The following is a 13,756-nucleotide window of genomic DNA, read 5'->3' on the forward strand; positions in this document are numbered from 1 at the left end:
TTGTCCTTGTTCTTCAGTTGAAGTCTAGTCAGAGGAATATAGCACAAACAGTACAAAGATAATAAGCAACACTGTCTGTCTGGAGGGGCATACAAACAAAACAAGTTGGCACTGATAGACCTTTTAGTTTTATATTCAAAGAGTAGAATCACTCTGTACACAAGAAGACATGACTATGCTACTGGCGGACATCTGGACAGAGCTGGGGAAAGGGGTGAAGACATGGACTTAGAAGAAAGGGAACACAGATGGTTTCATTCCATTCTGTGTCCCAGACTTGTGCTCAGCCTTTCACATAGGATGTTTCATCAGGATAATTTAAACTTTTTAACCCTCCTAGTTCTCACCTCCATTCAGCAAAGCCATGGAAGTGTGGTTATGAAATGCTCCCCTATGCCCTCAACATCCAAGTTACAGTCTAGAACAGGGGTCCCCGAACTACGGGCCACATGCGACCCCCTGAGGCCATTTATCTATCCGGGCCCTGCCGCACTTCCGGAAGGGGCACCTCTTTCATTGGTCAGTGAGAGGAGCACATCGATCATCTCATTAGCCAAAAGCAGGTCCATAGTTCCCATAGAAATACTGTTCAGTTTGTTGATTTAAATTTACTTGGTTTTTTTTATTTTAAATATTGTATTTGTTCCTGTTTTGTTTTTTTACTTTAAGATATGTGAGTGTGCATAGGGATTTGTTCATAGTTTTTTTTATAGTGCGGCCCTCCAATGGTCTGCGGGACAGTGAACTGGCCCCCTGTGTAAAAAGTTTGGGGACACTTGGTCTAGAAGTATCAGTTCTACTGCTTCATCTGAAACTCTCTTCCCCTTGTAATCCTGGGCCTCAGAGGAAGTTCCTTCTGGGCATAAACCACAGATGCCGCTTCATGGATAGTCTCGTTTGCCTTGCCTTGGTGATTGTTTACTCTCCTCCTTGCTTTTGCTTGCTGTCCAGTCATTTAGGCTTGGTGATTTGCACCTATCCTTGGTGGTAGCCCCTTTTTTCACTGATCCCTTTTTATCCGAGCTCAGCTCTGAGAGACAGTCACAGGATACCAAAGTTCTTTAGAAGTGTATGGTTATGAAGAAATTAATTTCCCCTAATATCACTATCCTATCTGTTCATTTGTACAGTTTACAGAGCTGAAGCCATGCTGTCTATACCAGTGATTTTTAACTGCCAGTCCACAAAAGAGTTAACCACACAGATGCTGTATGAAGATTCTAGACCCAATGATCTTGGTCAAATTCACTTATGCTCAGGGTGATTTCTGTCTTAGCGGTCCCCCAAATAATTATCTTATTTTCACTGGTCCTCAAGTATAAGATAATTGAAGACCACTAGTTTATACTACTTCAGCTCTTCCTCTTTAGCTAGAACAAAAATTAGGTTTTGCCCTAGGGGTTGTGTCACAGAATGCCAGAGTATAGATTGGGATCTAGGGCTTCCTCTGCCTCTTCTAACCTCTTCTTTTTTTGCTGTTATTATCCTCTTTTCACTGTTCAGAATTAGGAGATAGAGATATTAGGGTCTATGTATAAATATTAATCTTTCTATTGAACTTCCTCTCTCTCTTAATTTTATATATATTGGGGGAAAGGCCTAAACTGGAGAATCAGAACTAGGTGTCATGTACCCCCCATTTTAGTGGCTATCCTTAGTTTAATTTCTATTAAGGTCAAGTCTAAACTTATATTTCATATATCTAGGAGTTAAAATGAAGCACAGTCAGCCACACTTGGGTATTAAGGGTATGAAAAAACAGGTAGGCTTTTTTGCAACTTAAATGGTTTTTTAAGTTCTTTATAACTTGATTTTTAATCCACAGGACTCCCATAGCCTGGAATTCCAGATCAGGGTATTGCTTTCAGAGTTGGGAATCTTCACAATTCAGTTGGACCAGACCCTTTGGAATAATCTCTGTCTCAATGCCCTATGGAGCACACACTTAATTAGTTGATGGCTATAAAATTTTCCATCAGCTATAGAAATGGGTGAGTGTTTGGTATGTTGCTATTTGTATATAAGTAAGAAACCGATAGTCTCTTTTTGTTTTTTGTTTGTTTGTTTTTAATTTTTATTAATGTTAATTTATTGTATTAACTTGCATTCAAGTGTCCCACTCAATATAACACCCTCCAACCCCAACAACATGCCCCCATCACACCCCCTTTGCTTCCCTCCTCCTTCTCCCTCACCCCCCTTCCCTCTGGGATTTGCTGTCCTGTTATCTGTATGTCTGTGTTATGTATATATAATTTCACTAACCCCTTCACCTTCTCTGATCCCATTCCTTCATCCCCCTTCCCTCTGACAGCTATCCCTCTGGTCCCTGTGACCCTGCCTCTGCCTCTATTTCATTCCTCATTTCACTTTGTTCATTAGATTCCACATATAAATGAGATAATAGGATATTTGTCTTTCTCTGCCTGGCTTATTTCACTTCACATTTGCAGCCACTGTGGAAAGCAGTCTGACATTTCCTCAAAAAATTAAAAACGGAACTGCCTTTTGACTCAGCTATCCCACTTTTAGGAATATATCCTAAGAATACCAAATCACTGATTCAAAAGAAGATTGCACTCCCATGTTTATTGCAGCATTGTTTACAATAGCCAAGATCTCGAAACAGCCCAAGTGTCCATCAGTGGACGAGTAGATTAAAAAGCTGTGGTACATATACACAATGGAATACTATGCAGCTGTGAAAAAGAAGGAAATCTTACCTTTTGCAATGGCATGAGTAAACCTGGAGGCTATTATGCTAAGTGAAATAAGTCAAATCAGAGAAAGTCAAATGCCATATGATCTCACTTATATGTGGAATCTAATGAACAAATTAAACTGATGAACAAAATGGAAACAGAGATATGGAACAGACTGATAGCTGTGGAGGGTTTGAGGGGACTGGATGATAAAAAGTGAAGGAATTAAGCAAAAAAATAACAAAATATACAAGATGTAGAGACAGACAACAATGAGGTGATAGCAAAGGGGAATCAGAGTGAAAGGTGGGTGGTAGGTAGAGGTGGGCAAAGGGGTAGTGGAAATGAAAGAGACTTTCCTTGGGGTGATGGACACATGATACAGTGTGCAGATGATATTTTATTGAGTTTCATACCTGAACCTGTGCCCCGATAAATTCAATTGAAAATAGTTTATAAGAGAAATCAAAATTAGTATTTTTTATTATCAGATTGGCAAAAATTCAAAGTTTTGATAACACTTGTTTTGTTCGAGCCCTTATGGTAAAAGAGGCAGTTTATACATCATCAAAGGGAAAATAAATTGGTGTGACCCCTTGGGGGGGAGATTGGCAACATCTATCAAAATTGCAAATATGTTAACCTTTAATTCAGCAATTTCCTTCTTGGAAATATATCCTACAATTATATTTGCATGCATGACAAATGGTATATTCAAGATTATTCATCTTGGTATTGTTAAAAATGGCAAAAAGATAGAAACAACACAATGTGTAATAAGATGGGTCTAATTAAATAAATCACAGGCTTTTATCAAGTGGAATAATGTGTGTCTGTTAGAAAGAATGAGGAAACTGAGGTGATATGGAAGTTTCTTAGGTACATTATTTACTGAAAAAAGCAAGGTGGAGAACAGTAATTATAGTATATTACTGTCTGTGCAAATAAAGGCATTAGAATGTATGTTTCTATGTGCTTATATTTGATTAAAACAACTCTGCAAGTATATAAGGGAACCAAAAAAAATCAATTGGTCCTAGATATGTTAGGTTTATTTCTGGACTCTCGATTTCATTCTATTCCTTTCTGTGTCTATTTTTATGCCAGTTTCATAGGGTTTTGATTTGTACAGCTTTATAGTAAGTTTAGAAACAGGAAGAATAAATGCTCCAACTGTTTCTTCTTTTTCAAGATTATTTTGTTAATCTGAGTCTCTTTCTGTTCTATATGAATTGTAAGATCAACTTTTCCACTTATACAAAAAAGCCACTGGGATCTTGACAGGGACTGCTTTCAGCTTATAGATTGTTTTGTGGGTATTGCCATATCTTAAGTCTTCCAATCTTTGGACACAGGTACTTTTCAATTTATGTAAATATTTTTGTTTGTTTTTTTAGCGAGAGAGACAGAGAGCTGGGCAGATAGGGACAGACGGACAGGAAGGGAGAGAAATGAGAATCATCAATTCTTTGTGGTGGCACCTTAGTTGTTCATTGATTGCTTTCTCACATGTGCCTTGACCAAGGAGCTACAGCTGAGCTACTGACCCCTTGCTCAAGTCAGAGACCTTGGGTTCAAACCAACAACCTTGGGCTTTAAGCTAGACACCTTTGAGCTCAAGCCAGCAACCATAGGGTCATGTCTATGATTCCACGCTCAAGCCAGTGACCCCGTGCTCAAGTCAGTGACCCTGCACTCAAGCTGATGAGCCGGTGTTCAAGCCAGATGAGCCTGTGCTCAAGCTGGCAACCTTGGGGTTTTGAACCTGGGTCCTCTGCGTCCCAGGCCAGTGCTCTATCCACTGCTCCACTGCCTGGTCGGGCTATGTAAATCTTTATTTTTAGCAATAAGCTGTCTGTCAATAGACATTTTGCTTATTTATACCTTTTGGCTCTTGTGAATAATTCTGCTAAGAAGTTGTATAAATATGATATCTGTTCAAGTCCATGCTTTCAGTTACTTTGGTTATATAAATAAAAGTAAAATTGTTAAAAATAGAATTACCAGGCCCTGGCCGGTTGGCTCAGTGGTAGAGCATCGGCCTGACGTGTGGGGGACCCGGGTTCAATTCCCGGCCAGGGCACATAGGAGAAGCGCCCATTTGCTTCTCCACCCCCCCTCCTTCCTCTCTGTCTCTCTCTTCCCCTCCCGCAGCCAAGGTTCCATTGGAGCAAAGATGGCCCGGGCGCTGGGGATGGCTCCTTGGCCTCTACCCCAGGCGCTAGAGTGGCTCTGGTCAAGGCAGAGCGACGCCCCGGAGGGGCAGAGCATCGCCCCCTGGTGTGCAGAGCGGCGCCCCTGGTGGGCGTGCCGGGTGGATCCCGGTCGGGCGCATGCGGGAGTCTGTCTGACTGCCTCTCCCCGTTTTCAGCTTCAGAAAAATACAAAAAAAAAATAGAATTACCATATGTTAATTATGTTTTGAGGACCTGCCATACTGTTTTCCAAAGCAGCTGGACCATTCATTTTACATTCTCATCAACAGTGCACATGGATTTCAGTTGACCCATATCCTCGCCAGCATTTGTTATTTTCTGTTTTAATAACACTTATCTCAATGTGTGTGAAGTGGTACCTTGTGGTTTTGCTCCGTATTTCCCTAATGTCTAGTGATATCTAACATATTTTCATGTGTTTATTAGCCGTGTGTATATCTTCTTTGAAAAAAAAGTCAGCCCTGGCCGGTTGGCTTAGCGGTAGAGCGTCGGCCTGGCGTGCGGGGGACCCGGGTTCGATTCCCGGCCAGGGCACATAGGAGAATCGCCCATTTGCTTCTCCACCCCCCCCCTCCTTCCTCTCTTGTCTCTCTCTTCCCCTCCCGCAGCCAAGGCTCCATTGGAGCAAAGATGGCCCAGGCGCTGGGGATGGCTCCTTGGCCTCTGCCCCAGGTGCTAGAGTGGCTCTGGTCGCGCAGAGTGACGCCCCAGAGGGGCAGAGCATCGCCCCCTGGTGGGCAGAGCGAGGCCCCTGGTGAGTGTGCTGGGTGGATCCCGGTCAGGCGCATGCGGGAGTCTGTCTGACTGTCTCTCCCCGTTTCCAGCTTCAGAAAAATACAAAAATTTAAAAAAAGTCTATTCATGGCCTTTGCCCTTAAAAATTAACTTTTAAAAGTAGGGTTGGCAGTTCTTTTGTTGTTGAGTTTTAAGAGTCCTTTATATATTGTTGATATTAACCCCTTATATATATATGATTTGCAAGTATTATCTCCTATTATTTTGGACTACCTTTTTACTTTCCTGAAAGAGTCTTTTGATACACAAAAGTTTTTAATTTTGATGAAGTCCATTTTATCTATTTTTAAATGTTTTTAGTGTCATATCTAAGAAATCATTGCCAAACCCAATACCACTAAGTTCTTCCTAATGTTTTCCTCTAAGAATTTTAAAGTTTTATCTCTTAAATTTGTCTTGGATCCATTTTGAGTTAATTTTTGTGTCTGGTGTAGGTAAAGTCCTAAATTCTTTTTTTTATGTGGATATCCAGTTTCTCCAACACCATTTCTTGCAAAGAATGTTTGTTTCCTGTTGTATGGTGTTGGTACCCTTGTCAAAAATCATTTGGCCATAAATGCAAAGGATTATTTCTGAGCTATCTATTCTAATTCATTGATTTATTGTCTATTTCTTTGCCAATACCATACTTTTTAGATTACCATAGTTATTGTAACAAGTTATTGTGATTTGTGAGAAATGTATATATATTGGTCATTCAGATGACCAAAATATACTTCTCATATATAGTTTGTCTTTGTCCACAGTTCCTGTCTGACAGCTCCCAAAACCGTTAAAATTTCACGAGTGATAAGAATAATGGGAGCTTCTTTTGTCATTATATTTATTATTTTTTTTATTTATTTATTCATTTTTTAGAGAGGAGAGAGACAGAGAGGGAGAGAGAGGAGAGAGAGAGACAGAGAGAGAGAAGGAGGAAGGAGCTGGAAGCATCAACTCCCATATGTGCCTTGACCAGGCAAGCCCAGGGTTTCGAACCGGCAACCTCAGCATTTCCAGGTCGACGCTTTATCCACTGCGCCACCACAGGTCAGGCCTTTTTGTCATTATATTTAGTCTCTTGTCACCAGTTCCTGAAATTTACTTCAGAGCCATTAAGGTGAAATGAGTGTTTTATTATTTATAACAAGCCCCTTACATTAATTAGGTGACATTTAGAAAGCACCTAAAGATGTTAGCTCGTTGGCTGGGGAACCAGCCAAGTGGTCACAGGGTTGGAACTTTCAGTCCAAACTCCCCACCACCACCTCTTAAGAAAGGAGAGGAGATAGAGGTTTAATCAGTTACCAACAACCAATGATTTAATCAATCATACTTATGCAATGAAGCATTCATAAAAACCCAAGGGAATGGGTTTTGTAAAGTTTCTAGGTTGATGAACACATGGAGATTCTGGGATAGTTGTGAGCTGAGTAAGAGAATGGAAGTTCTGTGCCCTTTTCCTATACCTTGCCATATCTCTTCCATCTGGATTATCCTGAGTTATATCCTTTGATAAAATACCAGTCATCTAGTAAATAAAATGTTTGAGTTCTGTGAACCACTAGCAAATTAATCAGACCTATGGAGAGTGTCATTGGCACTTCCCTTCTATAGCCAGTCAGTGAGAAGCACATATAAAACCTGGACTTCGGTCCGGCATCTGAAGGTGGGGTGACAGTCTTATAAGACTGAACCCTTAATCTATGGGATCTGATATTACTTCTAGGAAGCTTCAACTTAGAATTAAATTAAATTGTAAGACATGTTGTTGATGTCCAAGAGTTGCTTGATGGTGTGAGAACTACACACTTTCACACATACACACACACACACACATTGGAATTGGTGCTCAGGACACCTTTACTTTGGAATTAGGAAGAGTGAGTGCCAGCTTTTTTTTCTTTTTCAAAATTATGAACAAAAATGTTGCAACAGACTCATGGGCACAGAGAGAAAATTGGTGTTTGCCAAAGAGAAAGAGGGTTGATGGACTGGGTGAAAAGGGTGAAGGGACTAAGAAGCACAAATTGGTAGTTACAAAATAGTCACAGGGATGTAAGTAAAGCATAGGGAATATAGCCAATAATATTGTGATAACTGTATATAGTGCTAGTAGGAGTACTGGAAATGTAAAGGGGAACACTATGTAAAGTATATGATTGTCTAACTACTAAGTTCTACAACTGAAACCAATACAAAATAAAATTGAAAGGAAAACAATATTGTTTTATCTATTTGAATTTTAAGATAAGTTTTTCTATTTCTACAAAATATATTGTTGTGATTTTAATAGAAATTGCACTGGGTCTTATAGATCGCTTTGGGTGATATTGACATCTTAATTTTGTTAAGTTTTCCAATCGATAAACACAAGATGAGTTTCCATATGTTTCGATCTTTTAAAATTTACTTCAACAATGTTTTGTAGATTTCAGTGTATAAGTTTTTGGCTACTTAGTTAAATGCATACTTAAGTATTTTATTCTTTTGATGCTATTGCAATGAAATGACTTTCTTAATTTATTTTTAGATTGGTCATCGTTATTGTATAGAAATATAACCCAGTTTAGTATGTTGTTTGAATCCTGCAACTTTGCTAAACTTGCTTCTTAACTCTAAGAGAATTTTTTGTGTGATATTTAAGATTTTCTACATATGTGGCATGTCATCTATAAGCACAGATAATCTTATTCTTTCATTCCAACTTAAATACCTTTATTATTATTATTATTGTATGAGATGAAACTTCCAATACTACATTGTATGTAGAGAATGTGGACATCCTTATCTTGTTCTCTATCTTTTTTTTTTTTTAGGCAATTAAATTTAACAGGGTGACATTGATCAACCAGAGCACATAGATTTAGAGAAAACATCTCCACATCATTTGGACAGTTGATCATGCCATATACCTATCACCCAAAGTCAAATCATCCTCCATCAACCTATATTTTGTTTCTCTTCAAGCCCCTCCCCCTCCCCACCCTCTCCCTCTCCTCCCTTTTCCTCCCCCTGGTAACCACTGCAGTTTTATCTATGTCCATGTGTCTCAATTTTGTGTCCCACCTCTGTATGGAATAATACAGTTCTTAGCTTTTTCTGATTTACTTATTTCACTCTTTATAATCTTATCAAGGTCCATCCATGTTGTCATAAATGGTAATATGTCATCATTTCTTATGGCTGAGTAGTATTCCACTGTATGTATGTACTACAACTTCTTTATCCAATCCTCTATTGAAGGGCATTTCAGCTCTTTCCATGTCTTGGCCACCGTGAACAATGCTGCGATGAACATGGAGGTGCATGTGTCTTTACATACTCATGTTTTCGAGTTTTGGAGGTATATACCCAGTAGAGGGATTGCTGGGTCATATGGTAGTTCTATTCTTAATTTTTTGAGGAGCCACTGTACTTTCTTCCATAATGGTTGTACTAATTTACATTCCCACTAGCAGTGAATGAGGGTTCCTTTTTCTCCACAGTCTCTCCAACATTTGCTATTACCTGTCTTGTTGATAATAACTGATCTAACAGGTGTGAGGTGGTATCTCATTGTAGCTTTGATTTGCATTTTTCTAATAGCTAGCGAAGAGAAGCATTTTTTCATATATCTATTGGCCATTTGTATTTCTTCTTGGGAGCAGTGTCTGTTTATATCTTCTTCCATTTTTTTATTGGGTTGTTTACTTGTTTGTTGCTGAGTTTTGTGAGTTCTTTATATATTTTGGATATTAGCCCCTTATCTGAGCTGTTGTTTGAAAATATCATCTCATTTAGTTGGCTGGCTGTTTGTTTTGTTGTCATTTTCTTTTGCAGTGCAGAAGCTTCTTAGTCTGATGTAGTCCCATTCATTTATCTTTGCCTTTACTTCCCTAGCCTTTGGGGTCAAATTCATAAAATGTTCTCTATTGCCAAAGTCCATGAGTTTAGTAGCTATGTTTTCTTCTATGTAATTTATTGTTTCAGATCTTATACTTAGGTCTTTGATCTATTTTGAATTAATTTTTGTGGGAGGTGACAAACTATAGTTAAATTTCATTCTTTTGCACGTGGCTTTCCAGTTTTCCCAGCAACATTTATTGAAGAGGCTTTCTTTTCTCCATTGTGTGTTGTTGGCCCCTTTATCAAAGATGATTTGACCATGTACATGTGGTTTTATTTCTGGCTCTCTATTCTGTTCCATTTGTCTGTGTGTCTGTTTTTCTGCCAGTGCCATGTTATTTTGATTATCATGGCTTTGTAGCATAATTTGAAGTCAGGTATTGTAATGCCTCCAGCTTCATTTTTTCCCTTAGTATTACTTTGATTATTTGGAGTTTTTTATGGTTCCATATAAACCTGATGATTTTTTCTATTTCTTTAAAAAATGACATTGGAACTTTGATGGGAATTGCATTAAATTTGTATATTGCTTTGAGTAATGTATCCACTTTAACTATATTTATTCTTCCTATCCATGAACAAGGAATATTTTTCCATTTCATTGTGTCTTTTTCAATTTCCTTTAATAATGCTTTGTAATTTTCAGTATATTGGTCCTTTACATTCTTTGTTCTGTTTATTCCTAGGTATTTTTTGTTGTTGTTGCAACTGTAGAAAGGATTATATTTTGAGTTCTTTTTTCAAAGTTTCATTGTTGGCATATGAAAAAGCAATAGACTTCTGTATATTAATTTTGTATTCTGCAACCTTACTGTATTGGTTTATTGTTTCTAATAGCCTTTCTGTTGAGTCTTTGTTTGTAGGTCCTTGCTTTTTATCACTTTGACTATTTCTTTCTACTCCCTTCTGGCCTGCAAAGTTTCTGTTGAGAAATCAGTTGACAGTTTTATGGGAGCTCCTTTACAAGTAACTAATTGCTTTTCTCTTGCTGCTTTTAAGGTTCTCTCTTTGTCATTTTAATTATGATGTGTCTTGCCTGTGAACCTCTTTAGGTTCACCTTGTTTGACACTCTGTGCTATTCTTTGACTTGCATGTTTATTTCCTTTGTCAAGTTAGGGAAGTTTCCTGTCATTTTTTTTTCAAATAGGTTTTTCGTTTCTTGCTCTCTCTCTCTTCTTCATCCAGCACCCCATGATGTGAATGTTGGTATGCTTGAAGTTGCCCCAGAGGCTTCTTACACTATCCCCTTTTTTTCAGTCTCTTGTTTTTCTTTCTTTTTTTCTTTTGCAAGAGAGACACAGAGAGGGATATGGACAGACAAATAGAAAAGGAGAGAGATGAGAAGCATCAATTCTTTGTTGTGGCACTCAAGGTAAGCCTCTGCCATGTAGGCTGTGTACACCTTCCCCTTGTAATTGAGCCTTGATTGTTACTGGAACACTAATGGAGGAATTTAACCCCAGGCTGATCAGCTACAAGGACTGACTGTGACCACACTCCACAGAGTACTACTTATTTCAACAGGGTTCTCATGCCCTCTGAGTTTACACCTTGAGTGTGTCGCTTGTGAACATGGTTGGGCGGTTATGCTTCAAAATGGTCTGAAGCTGTCTACTGTATGCACTGGCACTGAGACCTCCCAGGAAGTTCAGGCTAAGGTCAACTACCTGTGTTCTATCCAGATTAACCCAACATGGGCTACAAAGCAACCTGCAAATGCCTGCTACTTGGAGATTCCCAGGCAAGGCCAACCTGTGAACCAAGGCTGACTGCTGCTAGTGCCTGTGCTGGGGCCACTTAGTGAGAGATATGGGGCATGCTTAGACCAGATGTTATTTGTTTCAAAGATTTTAGGAAAATCTGAAGTGTGAGCCAAGACAGGTCACTTGTATGGAAAAGCCACTGGAAACAGCTTGGGTGAGCCTGACAGTTCGGTGGGACAGGGTCTCAGGGAATCACCAGGGTGGGGCAAACAGTGTGAGTCAGGTTGATGGAGTCTTAGATCTGGTGCCTGCCTGCCTGCCTGCAAAGAAAGCATGGCTTCTGCCAGCACTTCTATCTGGGAGGAAGCTATTCCTACTCCCCAGCCCTCACTCTGATGTTTGACAATTCAGTTCTTCCCCATATATCTCTGGTAATTTTCATGCTGCTTTCCCAGCACTACAGTTCAGAGGGAATGAATCTGAGTAAGTCTGTGTGTGGGCTCTTTAAGAAGAAATACCAGGGACTCCAGCAGCCCTTCATCTCACTCAGCCACAGTCTCTGCTGATTTTCACAGCCAGAATTTATGGGGACTTCTCTTCCCAGCACTTGGAACCCTAGGTTTAAAAGCCCCTTCTGCATCTCCACCCTTCCTACCAGTCGCCATGTGGCTTCCTTTTTTTTTTTTTTTTTACATGGACATAGAGAGTCAGATAGAGGTATAGACAGGGACAGACAGACAGAAATGGAGAGAGATGAGAAGTATCAATCATCAGTTTTTCGCTGCGACACCCCAGCTGTTCATTGATTGCTTTCTCATATGTGCCATGACCACAGGCCTTCAGCAGACTGAGTAACCCCTTGCTCGAGCCAGTGACCCTGGGTCCAAGCTGGTGAGCGTTTTGCTCAAGCCATATGAGCCTGCGCTCAAGCCAGCAACCTCAGGGTCTCGAACCTGGGTCCTTCTGCATCCCAGTTGGATGCTTTATCTACTGCGCCACTGCCTGGTCAGGCTGTGGCTTCCTTTTTATTCCCCCAGTTGTAATACTTCCATTAAGCCAGATTTCAGGTAGTTCTGAATGACGGTTATTCTATGATTTAGTTGTAATTTTGATATGGTTGTGGGATGAAGCAAGTACTGTGTTTACCTACCCGCCATCTTGACCAGAAGTCTATTCTTATCTTTCAATATTGTGTTGGTTATTTTTTTAGATTTTATTTATTCATTTTTAGAGAGAGACGAGAGAGAGAGAGAGAGAGAGAGAGAGAAGGGGGGGCAGGAAGCATCAACTCCCATATGTCCCTTGACCAGGCAAGCCCAGGGTTTTGAACCAGTGACCTCAGTGTTCCAGGTCAACACTTTATCCACTGCACCACCGCAGTTCAGGCCTAACTGTGTCTTTCTCATTTTCTTTTATTTTTATTCAAGAATCTTTTTTTTAAGGTTTTATTTATTGACTTTAGAAAGAGGAGTGAGAAAGAAAGGAGCAGGAAGCATCAACTCATAGCAGTTGCTTCCTGTATGTATTAATACTTTGACCAAGTGAGCCCAGGGTTTAGAACTGGTAACCTCAGCATTCCAGGTTGACACTTCATCCACTGCCCCACCACAAGTTGTCTAAGTGTTGGCTATTTTTGTTTTTGTTTGTTTTTTGCTTTTCCGTATGAGCTTTTGAATAATTTTTTAATATCTACAAAGAAATTTACTTGGACTTTTGTTGGAATGGTTTGAATGTGTACATCAAATTGGGAGGAACTGATATCTTAACAATACTAGGTCTACTTATCTATAAACATGAAATACCATACCTCTCCATTTATTTTGATTTTTGATTTCTTTCAATGGTGCTTTATAATTCGTGTAGTGTTTTATAGGTCTTGTGCATGTTTTGCTATATTTATACCTAAATATGTCATTTTTGAATACAGATTTAAAGGTTATTGTGCTTTTTATTTCAAATTTCAATTTTATCACTGGTGTATAAATGAGAAATTGATTTTTATATGTTAAACGTATATCCTAAAACCTTGTGATAACTGCTTATTAGTTCCATAAGTGTTTTGATTGATTCTTTGAAATTTGTACATAGACAATCTTATTATCTGAGAACAAAAGTAGTTTTATTCCTTTTATTCTAATCTGAGAAACTTTTATTTTCTTGTCTCATTCTATTAGTTGGTAATTCAAGTATGTCGATTAGGAGAGGTGAAAGTGACCATCCTTGCCTAGTTCTTGATATCAGAGTGAAAATTTCAACTTTCTAACCATGAAGTATGATGTTGGCTAAAACTTAGTTTTTAGATGTTCTTTGTTAAGTTGAGGAAGTTACCCTGTTTAACATTTGCTGAGAATTTTTTTTTAATCATTAGTATGTGTTGAAATTTGTCAAATGCCTTTATGCATGTATTGATATAATCATGTGTGATCTTTTACTTTACCTTGTTGATTAATACATTAATACATTTTCAAATGC

General features: G+C 39.0%; 1 protein-coding gene across 1 annotated transcript in view; it reads left to right on the forward strand.

The window, feature by feature from the left end:
* LOC136317543 (G-protein coupled receptor-associated sorting protein 2-like) overlaps nucleotides 1–13,756 on the forward strand; it is a 36,002-nt gene that overhangs the window by 4,186 nt on the left and 18,060 nt on the right. Inside the window, exon 3 of the mRNA XM_066250298.1 lies at nucleotides 1,826–1,991. The gene's annotated coding sequence lies outside the window, so the exon portion shown is untranslated. The remainder of the gene's footprint in view (nucleotides 1–1,825; nucleotides 1,992–13,756) is intronic.

Source organism: Saccopteryx bilineata, chromosome X (assembly GCF_036850765.1).
Source record: "Saccopteryx bilineata isolate mSacBil1 chromosome X, mSacBil1_pri_phased_curated, whole genome shotgun sequence".
NCBI lineage: Eukaryota > Metazoa > Chordata > Mammalia > Chiroptera > Emballonuridae > Saccopteryx > Saccopteryx bilineata.